A 17,444-nucleotide genomic window follows, 5' to 3' on the forward strand; every position below is an offset into this window, starting at 1 on the left:
AAATCAACATTGACTCTTACAGCATCTTTACAATCATTTACAAAATCTTACAAATTGTTTTCAACGATTCATAAAAAGCAACGACACAGCAATACGCACACATAAAGTGTAAACTAAACCTGATTTAAATAGTTACATATACTGGTTTTTATAGACAGCAATTTCAAATTCGCCTATCGGGAGTGAACGAACGCAGCCAGGCAAGGAATTCCATACTTCTATTGTGCGGGGAAACAAGCTGTACTTGAAGGTATTTGTACGGGCATAGACAGGGTTAAGATTAAGCTCGTGGAAATTACGCGTGCAAGAAGGCTTGGTGAAAGATATGCAAGCTGTGTTTGAAGTTGAAGTTGCATTGCATTGCAGCACCACTAGAACTGGGGTGCGCGCCAAAGCATTTTGTCGGCCAGTTTGAGAACGCATGTCCCGATAGCGCTGTGCTGCTCAGAGTTAGCTTCAAGCGGATATTGTTTGCGAATTATTCGGCAATCATTAGTAAATTTCAGTATTTGTCTTACGGTAGTAATTTAATATTTGTTAGCCCAATGTTGGTAATTAGCCAATTGTATGAATTTCTACTTATCGAGCATGTCCGCCTCTTCAAGCAATTCAGCTGAGAAAGTATAGTTCTGTTCAGACTGAAATAAAACACTGTACTTTTTTCTGCAGTCGTATTCTGTAGACTACGAAGGCGATTTCGTCTAAGGGATTATTGACACATACTTTCGAAGTTGTAAATGCTTTATATCACGCGTGCGTATTATCATCACACCTAGCCAGTGTGGAGGTTTGGAAACACCTAAATTTTAGTGTGATACTAAAGTTCGTCTCGAAATGTGGGGCTTGGCACCATCGACATTACCATGACGTCACGATGCAGCCAGCAAAATTTGATGATGTCGTACAGTAATAAGACTGGATTTGATGGAGTAGTTGCTTATGAAAAAATTTAATGAATGTGATCCTGGGCCTTTTGGCTCCACTCGCGTGTGGCAGTAGCAGTGATCGTAAGAATGGTGGAGCCATTGTATCATGACGTCATCACCTATCCACCTTCTGGTCACCGGAACTGACTAGTTTTTACGCAAAGATACTTAGATAAATTATTTGAGGGCACTCTGATGCTTCCTAGCAGTTTTTATAAAGTTTAGAAGGCTTTCAGCTTCATTTCCTCAGAAAAAAAATAAACACACACACACTCACACACATGTTGAAAATTTCATTTCAATGCCCTCTTAACTCTTCCACAAAGCCTCCTGATTTTCAGACATTTTGAGGCAATTTCTTCTATCACGACACGGCACAGGTCGGAATATATTCTTGTTTGACAACTAGTATTCCTCGATCTGGCTATTGCTTTTATTTTTCTCGTTATATAATATAAGTAATCTAAAAATTAAATTATGGGGTTTTACGTGCCAAAACCACTTTCTGATTATGAGCCGCGCCATAGTGGGGGACTCCGGAAATTTCGACCACCTGGGGTTCGCACATAAACGTGCACCTAAATCTAAGTGCACGGGTGTTTTCGCATTTCGCCCCCATGGAAATGCGGCCGCCATGGCCGGGAGTTGATCCCGCGACCTCGTGCTTAGCAGCCCAACACTAATATTAGTAATTGCCAAAACCTTTCGCTGCATTTAGATTAATGAGAAATTTTTGTGAAGTAAGAACAACGAGTCACACGCGGGATCAAATTCATTTCTTGCACTAGAAAACTAGAAGATATGGGCTTGGTTGAGACATCGGCACAGACTGTACTTGATCGAAAACAGAAGTGTAGAAGACAACAGTTGAGAAAGCATGTTGTTTGTTCCTCGCAAGAAACGTACAAGACCGTTAATATTTTTGTTGTTGTTGTTGTTGTTGTTGTTGTTTTTGCTGTACATCTGCGCCGACCTTATATGTAAGAAAAGGACGTTACCTAAACGGCCGTGATTGACATTGCTAGCACCGCGCTTCCATACGAATGTGTTTTACTCCACAACTTTCCAGAAGTACGCTTAGGGGGTACATTTTTTACTTGGTACTCTTGGGTACTGGACATGTATGGACTAGAACTATAGCTTTTCGTAGTACACAGTCAAGAACAAAATGCGAAATTTTCTCAGCCCTTTAGCAACGTTGATGGGCTATGAGGCAGTATGAGGTAATAGTCCCCACGGCAGAGTAAGACTCTGAAAAACGAATTTCGGAACTAGTCGGCGCACCTAATCACGTTAAGTGCAGCTCAGTTAACATCACGGCAAAGCAAGGCTCTCTTCACAATCAGAGAACCGTCTCCTTTTTCCCTCACTCTTCATCCAATCAAAACTTAACCCTGTGCAAACAAGAAAAAAAGAAAGGAACGCAACTCTCCCTTCAAACTCCGTGCACAACTTCGGCAGAGACGGTGCAAATGCGGCCAAAATATTTTCCCGACCACGCGTTCCCCAGTTTCAATCCGAAGTTCAAGCCGAGTCAGGCTCACTGCTTTTACGGAGCAGCGCAAACCCCCCGCGGTCCCCGAGTACTGACAAAAAGAATAAGCAAAGAAAGGACGATACTAATTTAGAGTTCCACCAGGGCGGAATAGAAGATTGGAATTCCGGCGTTCCTTCCTTCGACAACGTTACACTCAGCCGCCGTCCTGCCCATTCTCCAGCGAAAACTCTCACCGAAATGCGTAACCTTTCTTTCTTTCTCTCTCTCTCTCTCATTCTATCTCGGTCCGTGTAGTGTGATTGCGATTACAGCCATCACACGATCACGCTCGAAGAGTCTGGTCTCTCTCAAGGTCGTTTCGCCATTATCTCTTAAGCCTCCGGAGTTTTACCGCGTCCTCCCCTAGGTCTCGGTTCATGGCGACTCCTGCGATCAATCACTCGAGACCGTCTCCCGCGTTCTTCTTGAATGCCCAAAGTAATCTGCGAAAGGAGGGACTTCAGGGAGACGCAACTAGGCAACCTGAGCGAGTACGCCCAAGTTTAACTAAATGCGGGTTTAAAAAAGCGAAACAGGAAAGTTTCAGCAGGCTGTGCACAGTTTCCGACCTAATAAACAACCGGGCATAGATGGGTTGGCTGTGGCCACACTAAGAAGAAATTTTGATACATTAGCAGACATAGTGCTTTTTATGATTAATGGTTTTATAAGCACCGCATCAATTCCGGAGACCTTAAAAACGGCGATTGTTAAGCCACTGTATAAATCAGGAAAAAAAGATGAAGTTGAAAACTATAGACCTATTTCTGTTTTGCCTATACTCTCTCAAATACTGGAAAAATTTCTGTTTGATTGCATGACTTCCTTCTTAAAGAAATTTTCAATCCTAACACCAAGACAGTTTGGATTTGTTGCTGAGCGAGGTACTATTACACTGTTAGAAGAATTCACAGATGAATTATATTCTGCTCTAGATAAGAACCTGTATAGTTGTGCCTTGTTTTTAGATTTAGCAAAAGCGTTCGAAACTGTAAATCACGATATTTTATTGGAAAAGTTGTTTCGTTTGGGTTTCAGGGGACCCTTTTTTGATATTATTTGCAATTATTTACAGGATAGATCACAGGTGGTCATGGGCAGTAAAGAAATTTTTAGCGCTCGAAAATATATTACAGCTGGTGTTCCACAGGGATCCGTGTTGTCCCCTCTTTTATTCAATTTATTTATGAACGACTTTCCCACGATAATTACAAAGGCCACTGTTTATCAATATGCAGATGATACAGTTCTACTCACTCGTCATATGCATTATGAAGAAGCAATTAGCGCCCTACAAAATGCAGTCCATAAGGCTATGCAATGGTTTGAAGAAAACTGTGTTTATATCAATGATAAGAAAAGCAAAATCATGTGTTTTCGTAGTCCATTAAAAACTCAAAAAATGAACTTGCCAATATTTCTGCATAATGAACATTGTATTTCATGTAAATGTACTGCTATAGAATATGTGGAGACATTCAAATACCTGGGTATAACGTTCAACAGCGGCATGTCTTGGCAACATCACATGGCGTTTTTGTGTGGGAAACTACGTAGTGTTGCATATTTACTTTTCAACATAAAGGGTTTAGTACCTCTACCAGTCAAGAAAATGATAGTGCATGCACTAGCATACAGTGTGCTGAGGTATGGGATAACGATCTTCGCCTTTTGTACAGAGCACTGGAAAAATCGGATTGATAAACTACTAAAAAATATATTAAGAAATGTGGCTTACGGTAGTACACTTAACGGCAATAATATTTTTCAGGAATTAGGATTTTGCACATTGGAGGGTTTATTTACCAGAACTGTTATTATGCGGCATAATTGGAGCGATGAATTCAAAGAGGCATACGATACACCTCGTTTGTTAAGAAATAAAAAACGTTTTAAGGTACCCTATTCCACTACTAAGTATGGTGAAGCGAGAAGAAGTGCATACATCCCAAAAATATTTAACGATTTGGCCGATGAATTCTTCTTGGCAACTTCGAAAAAACAGTTGAGGAAATTATTGATGAAAGGGTGAAATTTACTCCTGATCTTTACTGAAGTTGTTGATGTGTTTCTCTTTTATGTCATTATCTGTTAACGGGTAATACTACCAAACATCCGTGATCATGTCGTGCTAAGTTTGTGTGCTTTCCGCCTCGGCCATTGTCGCGCTCAGCGCACGCTTTATCAAATAGACAACAGGTGCGGAAGCAACAGGTGGCTGCCGCAGTGGCGACTCGAAATGAAGACGACAGATGTATATTTTGTCATAAACGACCGAAGTTGCACAGGCGTATAGGGAGACAGTGACCACATAGCAAAGTAACCCAACCTTGACGAGTCTACTAAAACCTACCGGAAACCAAGCTCACAGGGCCCAGCCCATCGAACACAGCGTCACGTGTTCAGCCGACTGACGCTGAAAAAAAATGCGGCGGAACTCATCTCCTGATGACTGTCGACGGTAATACGCTAACATTTAATCAACATGGTGACACTACGTATTGCCCCCGTCGAAATGAGTTGAGTATGAGGGACGTAATGCAGCGGGACTCCTCTTTAGCGCTTCTCTAAGAGCTCGCAGGCCATCTAGCGTCGCCGCCGCGAAGCCTGCCGGTGGCCTCCGCAATGCGTGACGCACCGGTGCGTGCGAACGCTGAGAAACCCGCAGAGAGGCAACCAGACTCCTCTCTCACGCTTCTTTCTGGAACTGCTGCGCCATCTGTTGGAACTGGCCAGAACCCCGCGCGTTGCCTCCGTGACGTAAGCATGGTGTGCCGGTGCCTGCGAGCGCTGAGAATTGTTACCTCGCTTGCCGCACACTCAGTGGCCCATACTCCGTGACCCGAATTGGCGAGAGCTTCATTCAAGAGCGTCCCATACCCAGTGTATTCATGACGCAGCTCGCTGAAACGTTGGCATGAAAGGAGTTCACCGAAAACCGGCACATACCCACTGCATTTGTGGCGCAGACTCCTAATGCGTCGCCTTGCCGCCCTTGAGGAAGCCTCGTAATGAGTGTTCTATTCCGCTAAGCATCAGATAAATTCACGGGATCTTGTCAGTGTAGAGGGGCGCATTTCCAGTGGCACATAGTTACCTAAGTTTGCGTCAAAGATGTTGATTGAAGAGCGGCACACGCCTACCCGGTGCATACCCAGTCACCCAAATTTGCATAAAACCTGTTCATTGAATGCCAGCACAGTCCCGTGTGGCATATACCCAGTGCTCGAAAGTCGGCGTAAAAAAGTTTCTTCGAACAGCCTATCCAGCGCCAGGGCTACAGTGATCCACGTCGGCATGAGAGAGCTTCGTGGAATAGAGGCACGTGTGTAAACAATGGCCCGCACTCAGTGACCCTGCTAACTCAGCACAGCAGAACCCATGGGCCAACCATTTAACCAATGACTATCCAGTCACCCAGGTAGGCGGGAAACGGCTAGATACAAACGCAAATACACAGATAGACACAGTTAGACAGGTCCCGGAATGTGCATGGAGTACCCAAACAATGCTAACATTTCAAAAGCGAAGTGGATGGCTTCACGGAGAGTTCGCCTGCCGATTAAGGCTCGCGGCATAACGTAATGCTCCCTCGTTTATTTATTTCCTCCATGATTACGCTGCTATTAAGGACCTTTTTCTTTCGTGAGGAAGCCCACCACTTGCTGTGCGATTCGCACACAGGTGCAGTCGGGTGGTGGACGCCGTAGTCGCTCTGCTATCGCGGGACTGTCCCGCTTGGCGATTCGTGTGGGGTTTCGTGCGTCATGCAGACTTTTAGAAGGGTGGCGTCCCTGATTGTATTTGCGAGGCCTCGGCAAGTAATGCTGCAGATGACGTTGCTCTTTGAAAAAGAAATAAGAAAACGGTTGTTTTGTTTTGACGGTGCACTCCGCTAATGTCACGGTGACTGAGTGCACAGCAGGCGGGTTCGTTCAACTCTTCACCTTGTTGACTCGTTCAAGCCTGCTGATTTCTTCTCTAATTTTTTTTTGGGGGGGGGGGGAGGGATGTCCCTTTTTATCACAGAGTGTCAACTGCAAGGGAAGAAGCAAGCAACTTTGCTTCCACCAAAGGATTTCAAGGTATCAGGTTTTTCCTCTGCATGAATTGAAAAATTCTGCCGCGTCCTAATCCGAATGCTTTTAGATCTTCCTTTGTCGGGTCTGCAAATATATTACAAGGGTTATGCTGGCATTTTAACAAGACATTAAGACGCTGCAGGTATCTAGAACAGAAATTCTTTATATTTCAGACTACACCGAGACATCGTTTAACCTACTTAACTTCGTACTTGGTTTTAAGAGCTTGACACCGTTTCTTGTAATGTTATATAAATAGTAATTTCCATTACCGTTTTCTGAAAAAAATGGTCTTCACATAGCTTGTGACTAAATGTCCCCTGTCGCTTCTGCTCTCAATAAAATTTCAAAAAGTATGTGTGCCTGTGTGCGTGTTGAGGCATCGGAATGAATATGTTAATGAATTCACGAGAACTAGCACATTTAACTTGTTAACGAAAGGCAGCCTTGAAGGCCAAAAGGTTACTTTGCTCAGAATAGTTGCAATACGGAGGCTGGAACTGCATTGGATAATTATGTTTTCGGCCGACTCTGCTCGGGAATGGTGAAACACTTTACGAAATAGTCGACTTAAAAAACCGAGAAGAAAGCTCTCCTGGGGCCTCGGTAATATGCGCCGGCTTAGAATAATTGTCGACCATCTGGAGCGGAACTTTAATTTCCGCCTAACAGAGTGCGAATGGACGTTTTCGTCACCATGCCAGCACATAATTACAGTGGGCTGATGAAACTTGTTCTGATTAAAAAAAAAGAAACATATTTTAGTCCAGACACAGTTAAGCATGCCTATCGTTAAGCTGACAAAGTACTGCTGCAAAGGCTTGATAAAAGTGCACGTGGTTGTTTTAAATGGTTCGTAAAACGCATCGAACTAAAGTCGCGAAAACCGAGGCAAATACGACTAAGGCCTAATGTGTGGAGACGTCTGGCAGGAAGAGAAAGTAACAATCAAACCACAATCTAAGCAAAGCGATGATGCCAAAGAAAAAATATTCGTTAAATCGAGAATTTCACAAAATTGAAAACAACTCAAAACACTCGTGCGAATAGCATAATAAAAATTTGAAGAGAGCTGTGCAATTTTTTTTCCCCGCATGCACAAACTTCAATTTAGTACTAAGGACGCACTGAGAAAACATTGGCTTCAACTCGGTTGCTACATAATAGCTTGCCCCATCTGGCAGAACTGACGTTGACTTTGTAAACAGGAGCGCTTGAAAAACGGGCACTTAAGTAAAAGGTAAGCGGTTCTCCTTAAACGAGCAAGGTACTGCGTTTGCTGTCGCAATACTGGAATCATTTTCGAGGGCATTTCGAACGCAACGGTTATCCTGTGATCTGTTTCTTGGCCTCATTGTTTCTCCTCACTTAGGTAAATCGAGCGATAACTTTCGTTCACTTAATTGCTTCAAAATTTTCAACGCATTAAAGCCCATATTTGTCGAGGAACTGAGAAAATTTTCTGTAAATTGAAAATTTTAGAGAAAGATCATTCGATTTAATTGAGGTAAACTTGAATGCACCTACATTGTTGTATCTGCTGAAGCTGAAGGGGCAAAAATAAGTATCAGTTCTCTTTCTTTTCTTTTCTGGTAGCAAAGCAAATCTAATGTAACTGAATGTAACTTCATAGAAATGCAGGATGCCCCGCGCTCGCCAAAGTGTTAAAATTCCCTCGAACAAAGAACAAGGCTTCGTGCATCGGTACGTCGAAATCTCAAAAGTTCCGTTTTGCGTGTTATGTCCATTCTGCCATGTTCAAATAATTCATATACGTGTCCTCAGTCTCTAGAATCCCGCACTTGGCCCTGGATTTTTTTTCCATAGAGATTGATTGACAGTGTTTCCATTTTAGTAACCTTATCATGAAATTTAGAGTCTTTGTCTGTTTAGTGACAATCTTCTTTTTCCATTTAGCATGCGGCGACATCTTTTTATCGACCCGACAGAAAAAATGGCGATATATTAGCGACTTCAAAGTTAGGAAAGTTGTTTTGGAAATTGTCTTCCACAACACAATTTGTTATTAAAACTTTACATGTTAGAAGCCAAAATTGACTTTATAATGCGAAGCCTCTTTGTCCATGGTGAAGCAATGGTAACTTTCACAGGATTTAGGAATGCGCTCACAAAATTCTTCATTTTTTTACTGAAGCGATTTCAATACGTCTTAGCATTCCTGGTTCTGGGACTTTCACTAAATGCGCTCAATTTGTGAAAATTTGCTAATTTTATGATGAGAATTAAAAGGCAGCAGGTGAAGAATAAGATACGCTGTAGAAGGCGTGCACATATATAAGAGCGACTAGGCTCGTTCGCATGAGTCTGGTCAAACTGCTTCCTTATCGCATGGGTCTCGGACAAATCAGCAGTGTGAAGAGCCTTCAGGTAAACCAAGGGGCGGAAGCGTAACGTTTGAGCGGCATAAAGGTCGCGTAATTTTCAGCTGTCACCGCCGTATTGACATGCGACCTTGTGCGTCTTGCAGAATTTCGCTATCCTGTCAGTAGCGCCGAGAACTAGAACACTTTCAGAGATAATGTGGACCAAGTGGCTTTGCGCGCTAGGAAGATCAAATTGCTCTTGTTATCTTTAATTGTGCTCCATTTGTAACCTCACAGTGAGAAGGTAAACACCGAATTTCAGCTGTCATTGTTCGTTGCTATGTAAGAATAGTAGTAAAGTGACAGACTGCTGGTAAACTCAATGTTTATTCATCTCTCACCTGGACTCTAGACGAACGTGAGACGCGTTGGTAAATGATATACGGCATGCAAGCTTATATAATGCTCTTCCAAAAAGCCTCCGTTATACAAAATTTGCTAGAAAGCGTCAGTGACAGTTTTAGTAACGTTGCAGGAAGCGCTTCTCGTAATTTAGACTTTTGCATCTCTTTAGCGACATGCTTCTAAAAATTGTGGCCGCCCTGATCGATCGATCGATCGATCGACCAATTGATTGATTGATTGATTGATTGATTGATTGATTGATTGATTGATTGATTGATTGATTGATTGATTGATTGATTGATTGATTGATTGATTGATTGATTGATTGATTGATTGATTGATTGATCGATCGATCGATCGATCGATCGATCGATCGATGCATGAGACAGACAGTAGTGGGCGATGTACGATTGATTGATTGATTGATTGATTGATTGATTGATTGATTGATTGATTGATTGATTGATTGATTGATTGATTGATTGATTGATTGATTGATTGATTGATTGATTGATTGATTGATTGATTGATTGAAAGTCTCAACGTGACAGAGAGCGCACCAGAGAATTGTTATTTTGACCACGGGAGGTATCTTAACGTACACCCAGAGCCAATATACACGAGCCCCTTCGTATTCTGTCGCACCCGTCTTCGTAATCTTCTTTCTTTTATATTAGTGCAGGCCAAAGTCTTCGGACCAGGGTCTCCTTCTCTTGAACAACGGAGCCCGACGAAGGCATTCTTGGAACCAACTCATCCAGAAACCGGTACAAGCCGGAAACCGAAAGACAGACCGGAGTTGCCTGCCATTCAATGCGCTTTGGTTATCGTGCAGAGGATATCCTTGCTCGTGGAAAGATGAGCAGTAGTGGGCGATGTACGATCGATTCGGGTAACAATGCCTTCAAATTACCGCCCATTGTCACGTCTGCACAAAGAGCGAGTAGTGGCATATCCCAGGGGCAATGTGCAGAAGCCACCCCAAAGCAATCCTGCAGGAGGTGGTGTTTAAGGAAGAAACACAACCGATTCCACCCGATTCAGCTTACTTGGTACCATCACATCTTGCTTTCCGCGATAGGGGAAGAGGCGAGTTGTATAGCGGAGGGAGACATTGAGTTTCATTTGTGTTTATTTCGTGTTATTCCAACAAAGCAGATGTTGCTACATGGCATTTTCTTTGGACATTGTTGTTGGTTTGCTAGTTTGTCTTGTTCTTTGTTCATTATTAATGTTTTTTTTCCCTATTTCACATATCCTGCTGCCCTTACATACTAATTAGATTGTATATTACACTCATAAACTTCTTGAGGTTTGTTCATTTTTACTTGTTGCTGGCAGGCTTCTTCGGTGTTCATGCCCGACTTTCATCTCAGCTGCCTTGGTTTCCTATGCACTGTGAACCAGAACTCGATAAATGAAAAGAGAGTGCTGTGAGCAAGTGCGTAGCTTCCAGCTCTCCCGAATTTTTAGTAAGGTTTGCGTAAAGTAGACTCTGCTCACGAAAAAGAAATGTATTGAAAAGGTGTCGTAATATGTGGTGGCGTAATGCAAAAATAATGGATACAAGAAAGAAACTGTATTGGTACCCATACCACCCTTTTGTGGCAGCGAAAGACGTCATATTCCAGAGGGGTGCTTGCATCGGGCAACTTTATTCAAGCTAGCTTCTGAAACGCTCAAAACTGCAAGTAGTAATGTCGCTGAAAATGAATGTGGTCAAAGAACAGCATAATCATTGCTTTTCAGTCTCGGTTGTGCCAAGTTCGTTGCTTCTAGTCGGCCGCGTCTAAAGGTAAATCGTCGCTAATAAAATGCACAGGTACCCCGCATAACATGCGTGTTCAGGGCAAACATTAAAAAAGGTATGCAACTGCTACCGACTCCACCCACCATCGCCCCTCGTGGTACACTTCACAAATTTCAAAGTTCACGGCTCGGCAGGTATGCAAGTACAAGCCGAAAAAACTTTATTGCGTAATTGACCAATTAACGAAATTTCTTTGATCAACGTTAGAACTAATCATTTGGGCACAGACTGACATTTGAAAGAAGGAATCGGTCAGTCCTCAGAGCCCGTGAACTCGGAAAATGTATTGATGCGAAAGCGTCAAAAAGCCTATTGAGTGAAAAAGCCGGAGTCTGTCATCCATGGGAGCGAAACGGCTCCTAATTGCCCATTGGAGCGAAACGGCACCTAATTGCCCATTGGCTTCGAAGCGACGTCACGAGCGCACCCAGATGGAGCAGCGCGCGCGAAAGGGCACACCTCCTGCCGGGCTAGCGCGCCAGGTGTTGCGTGAAGGGAGAGGGCATCACCGCGACGCCACGTCACCCTCCCTCTCACCTGTTTTCTAACTGTGCCTCGGTAAGGCCAAACGAAACCGCGCCAAGCGTCCCAACACACTCACTTGCGCGCGAGAAGTTCATGACCAGAAGGACCGCTCCGCGGCGTTCAAGTAGAAATTAATGCTTTCTCATTCACAACTCATAAGAAGTGCTAATGGGACCTCGGATTTTGAGGTTAGCACCAGCTCTGAGACAATAGCCGTCAAATATACGGTAAAATTGATTCTTTTTCCATTTATGTTTTTGACGAAAACCCTTTTTACGTATTACAGGGCAAGAAGAACTGGCAATTCAGCAATTCATTTCGTCGCACAGTTTGGAAACGCACATCTACAAACTGGTGCCGTCCGCAGAATTTGTTCCAAGTGGATGTGCTAGCAAGCTCGCCGGCTAGAATGCGCAGGTTCCTATATGTGCCACACAGTAATCAGCTAAAGAGCTTACTTCGCGAAATATTGTTTCAGTCAAATGTGATTTCGCTTTATCGCGCAAATAATTTCTGTGAAGTTACAATTCATCTGAAGGAATTGAATTGTGCTATTTCAAAGGCGTTTCTTTCAAATCGTGTTCGCATAAATACAGGCCCTATATACGTAACACGCGGCACATAACAATACATAGTGCATGTAAAGCAAACATAAGCACAGGATGAAGGCATAACACAATATCTCTTGAAATAGATAACATCCCTTGACCTGGACAAGTTCGATAGCATATGAAAGATGGCCCCGATTACTTTCTTCCATAAACTATATCACCGAGGTAACTACACAAAACACTAATTAAACTGGCGCTACGTATCCTTCTAAGTATTTGCCACGATTTTAGAGTTTTATAAACGTTTTAAAGCCTCCATTTGCGCCCACTGAACTCATGAAATTTCCTCTTTTGCATTTGGCAATTGACTCGCACACCCTTGCGTTAACTTGCGTTACTAACACTGAGCAGTTTATTCAAGAACTAGGGCAAGTTTGTTCAGGCTGTTACTTGAGAAAACCAGCTAAAAGAATGAGACGCAAACACATCGTGTTTCTTCTTTGCTTCGTGTTCTCGTCTCATCTTTCTTTCGCTGGTTTTATGAAGTTACAACTAAAGAACGTCGTAATAAGCAAGTGAGTGATAGATATGTGCCCACGTTCAGTGGGGTTAAATTTCATGCTTTTAGTGCATAAGATGGCGTGCTACGTTAAATTTTCAAGAGATCCGCATTCCATTTGTATCATGAATGCAGATTTCTTGCATGCACCTTTATGCCCTTATATACGTGTGCATAATTTTTTTGTTATGCTTACCACCTTGCACTGATATATATGTTCCGTGCTTCAATTTTCTTTTTCTTCATTACCTGAATTGGGCCCCCCCCCCCCTTATCTCTATGCGATGCCATATAGGCCTTTAGGGTAAGTACGTGAAACTAAAGAGACAAGCTGTATGCAAATACGCGCGTTCTTTCTGGTGCACTCAGCCGTTGCTTCCCATGCCATGTTCAGCGAGCCCCATTCTACATCGCAACAGTGAACGGAGTTGCCGGTATCGCTTTCAAGACAGATGCCTGGCTTTTCTGATATATATATTTTTTACCTTGCTTGAAACGCGGCTTTCTCCCATCGACGAAGAGAAAAACTAAACCAACATCATCCACGCCTAGGCACACCCGAGAAATGAGATTCATATATATATATATATATATATATATATATATATATATATATATATATATATATCTATATATATATATATATATATACATATATATATATATATATATATATATATATATATATATATATATATATATATATATATATATATATATATATATATATATATATATATATATACGCATTGCCGTGTTTTAGAAAGGGCGAACATATAGCCTATATATATGATGCGAACCTGATAAGATCCTCCCGGGAGGCAGCGCAGTAGCTTCCAGACCTCTACCAGAGCAAGCACGCAAGCACGCAAGAACCGGGAGGAGACGGGTCTGGCAGTACAAAACAAAACAGCACAGAAATGAGAAGGAAATAAACAATTTTGGCGCATTTACATTTCGTAGTAGTAGTTCGCCGCAGTACGGTGTACCCTACGAGGTGTCCGGAGGCTATGTAGTATAGCCCGGAGCGTATTGTGCGCCCAGCAAAAAACTTACATGTTCATCTTAGTGCGACCCCTTGTAAAATGTGATTCACATTGCCTTCAATCTTTTCCAAAATTTAACTCGGAAATGATTGCGTAAAATATACATCAGTATATGAAGTCGTGCTATTACTGTAATATGCATTTGAGTTGTACACTTAATTGGCGTGGTAATATTTGCGACTGTAATTGAAATACTGTCACGTGATTTAGCTTCTTATTATGCGGTCGTATTCTTCACATTGAAGAAAGGTATGTGTAACGTACCTTCTTAGCTTCTTATCGCAAGTACTTGTAACGACTTGTCTTATAAAACGAACTGCCTATTCTGTATTTATGTTTATTGTTCTTGTCATGAACGGGCGAAAAGTGGTGCCTACTGGTATCAGTCAAGCTACAGACCGCATCTCTTTTAGCCCTTGGTGATGTTTCTAGTGCACATCCGCAAAAAGAAAGATTGAATGGAACTGAGTTGGGACTGTATAGAAGTGGGGCTTGAGCATATTGTAACCTTTAGCCTTTGCTATAGTTCGCATTATTTTTACCTTGACCACCATATTGTCAAAACGACGAAAAGCACCGGTAAAGTGTGTTTCGAACAGTGCGAGTTAACACAGTAACCCAGTATATAGCATCCAAAGCATCGAAATGCCTCTCTACAACGCGTTGTTACACCATTATCTGCGATTTAACAAAGAAAAGTTGTCTTTACTAGAATCACGATGAGACGAGTACGCTGTTAGGCAGATCGGGATGATGCTTTCAGCATCTATACGCGGTGTATAAACAAAGAAGTATTTTTTCGCGTTGGTATACCATATAACCCGGGGAGAAAAAAACCTAAAAAGCAATTCCATCCCTAAACTGTCTTCGGGGCTGAATAAAATATAAATGGTGACAATGCCTGCCTTGACGTATATTATTAACACAAGACTAATATTTTATGAGCATGCAAAGAGCCATCCCTCGGATGCTGTCAGACAACCAGCTGACGGAAACAGGGTGCCAATAGACAAATTCTCGATAAGCATTCATCCCCATCGATTGGCCAGAAATGCTCGTAGCCTCCACAGAGCTGCACGCAACTAGCGAAGATAGATTATAGACTCGAAACGTATCGTTTTCCCAGGCAAAGAAAACGCTACCGGCGCTCGGCCCTCGAGGGATACAGACGGAAGCACGTATAAAGACAAGACAAGCCAGTGGCGGCGCCAAATAACACGAAGGCACTCATCTGGAAGCCACCGGAACACGATGCTTTACAAACGAAGATGGATAATAAAAAAACAAGAAGTGCAAGCGCGAGGTTTTGCGTAAAAGGTTGGAAGTCAAAAACAGTGTATACAAAAGCGTCACGCAAGGAATACCGGACCGTAACGACCGAGACGTCCTGACTCGGTGCGAGGAAGCTCACTTTCGCCGCGGGATCGTGTATCCGGCATTTCGGGGGAGTGGCAGGAGTTGTTTAACAGACGGGGATAGAAAGAGAGTCAATGGATAGAAAGAAGTGAAAAGAGTCGAGCGGTCCTGCAGAGGCCGAGTGAAGAGAAGCGTAGACGGTGTATGATATGTCGAATAATGGGAGGAACTGCGTGCAGGACGGACGCGTGTGCGGTTTTGCGAGTACAACGTGGGGTGGAGTATACTGTAGCAGCTGTCGCTTATTTGCACCTGAAACGACCGCTACAGGCCACAGAGCACTGACGAACAGAAACGCAGGAAAGTGACTCAACACTTATTGACCTATTCATTAAAAACAGGTCCGACAATGGGCGAAGCGTGGCTTCACGATAAATAATGTTTTCCTTGTATACGCAAAAGGTAAACGTGGTAAAAAACGTACGATTCATGTTAATATCTTGTTGCGCAATTTTCCCACCAAATACTACATAAGTATTTTGTAGTGTGACAAAAAAGATAGGGAGAGCCTAATGAACACACAAATCAGGACGTGACCCTCAACCAGCGTCCAAACACACTTCTATGGGACGGAGACACACTGTTCTATGTTCGTTTTGTGTATTCCTGCTCGTTTCCCTCGGTATCGAATCCCAACGGCGTAACCATTCACTTGAATATTATACTATGTCATCATGGATATCGAGGTACTTCTCTATCCATGTCTGAACGTCTGCTGGAAGTCCTCAAGACTCACTTAGTTGAGCCTTCAATTAGAAAGCGATGTAATACGTGTCTATCAATAATCTGTTACCTACATCTTCAGTCGAACAAGAAGCCAACAAGCAATAGACACAAAAAGCAAGAGAAAATGCCGGTACTACTGGCAACGATCCAACATTTAATGATTAAGAAGCCGTACATGTATGGTTGCGCAGGTACAACCGCATATCTGCTGTCGCTACATGTTTCTTTTTTTAAACTTAAACAGATAAAATGGCGTGACAGCTCATTATTTGCCTTCGAGAAAATTTCATCTATTTCGGCGTCAACGACAGAGAAATGCACCTAAGACATTTATTGACCTTTCCAATGATATGATAGGCTTCGATCACAACGCGTGTAGCTCTGCCGCTTGTGCGTAAGCAAAATGCAATGCATGCACGCTTAATACGGCGACCAGAGTGAGGTGGGTCCTCGCTTTCCTTTCGACATCGCTGGCGATGTCCTTTAACCGTCCCACGTACCATGACCACACGAAAACGAACGTACACTATATTTCCTAGGCTTAGACATTTTTTTTTCTAAACTAATACCTTGTTGCGAGCGTATCCGGAAATACGTTTTGAAATGCCCACTCTCCGCGGTTCTTCCTGCATTCCCGCTAAATGTTGCCGCCGATCAGCCAAACACTTCCATCTGTCGGTCGCCGGTTGTTCACCCTTCAAGCGGGTTGGTCACAATCAACAAACGAGCCTCGGCTGGATTTAGAAGACGTGACAGCCAACCCGCCGTGGTTTCTTAGTGGCTATATGATGTTGGGCTGCTAAGCACGAAGCACGGCGGTCGCATTTCGATGGGGGCGAAAGCACCCGTGTACATAGATTTAGCTGCACGTTAAACAACCCCAGGTGATCGAAATTTCCGGAATCCCCCACTACGGCGTGCCTCATAATAAGAAAATGGTTCTGGCTCGTAAAATACGATAATTTAATTTTTAAGAGGGTACTGCCTCTCCGTTGTCCCTTATGCATCCGCGAGGCATGCGCAAGCACCGGTAGCCGCCCCGTCCGTCAAGGGCGCGCAGCAGGACACGCGAAAGGGGGCGCCACCCACATGGACACGCGGCGCCCTCTGACGGTGAAGACTCCATTAGTACAGCAGCGACTGGCAAGAGAAGCACACTCTAGTGCTCTACAGGTCGCGTGTCGGGCGCGGCTTCCGTGCGAACTAAGCCAGCGGAAGCCGTCATTAGCCGCTCAGCTCGGAGACACCCCGCAGAGGACCCCCCGACGGGCCACCGTGCGCCTCAATGCCCTGCTCGCGTCTCTGCTGTCGTCGTGGAGCCATTTCCTTCTCGGCTACCTTGGTTTGTGTACGAGGCCTGGGAAAGGGCACCTAAATGCCCTGCAACTAAAAATTTGCGTCTCATTTATTTATTTATTTATTTACCTTGTTCTACCAGGACGACCAGGATTTACCAGGAGCGAATAGTTTTACGGGAAATATACCCTTCAATCACGGTCTGGACGTATGTGTAGGCGGCTCGTTCTTGCCACTTCTG

General features: G+C 43.4%; 1 protein-coding gene across 3 annotated transcripts in view; it reads right to left on the reverse strand.

Moving 5' to 3' along the window:
• The window catches only part of LOC135911495 (achaete-scute homolog 1a-like), a 465,355-nt gene that overhangs the window by 330,786 nt on the left and 117,125 nt on the right, over nucleotides 1–17,444 (reverse strand). Inside the window, exon 3 of one of the 3 annotated variants that reach the window (XR_010567364.1) lies at nucleotides 13,519–13,610. The exons of the other annotated variants lie outside the window; for them this stretch is intronic. The gene's annotated coding sequence lies outside the window, so the exon portion shown is untranslated. Of the gene's footprint in view, nucleotides 1–13,518; nucleotides 13,611–17,444 lie in introns of those variants that run through there. 3 annotated transcript variants of the gene reach the window in all.

Source organism: Dermacentor albipictus, chromosome 10, assembly GCF_038994185.2.
Source record: "Dermacentor albipictus isolate Rhodes 1998 colony chromosome 10, USDA_Dalb.pri_finalv2, whole genome shotgun sequence".
Taxonomy (NCBI): domain Eukaryota; kingdom Metazoa; phylum Arthropoda; class Arachnida; order Ixodida; family Ixodidae; genus Dermacentor; species Dermacentor albipictus.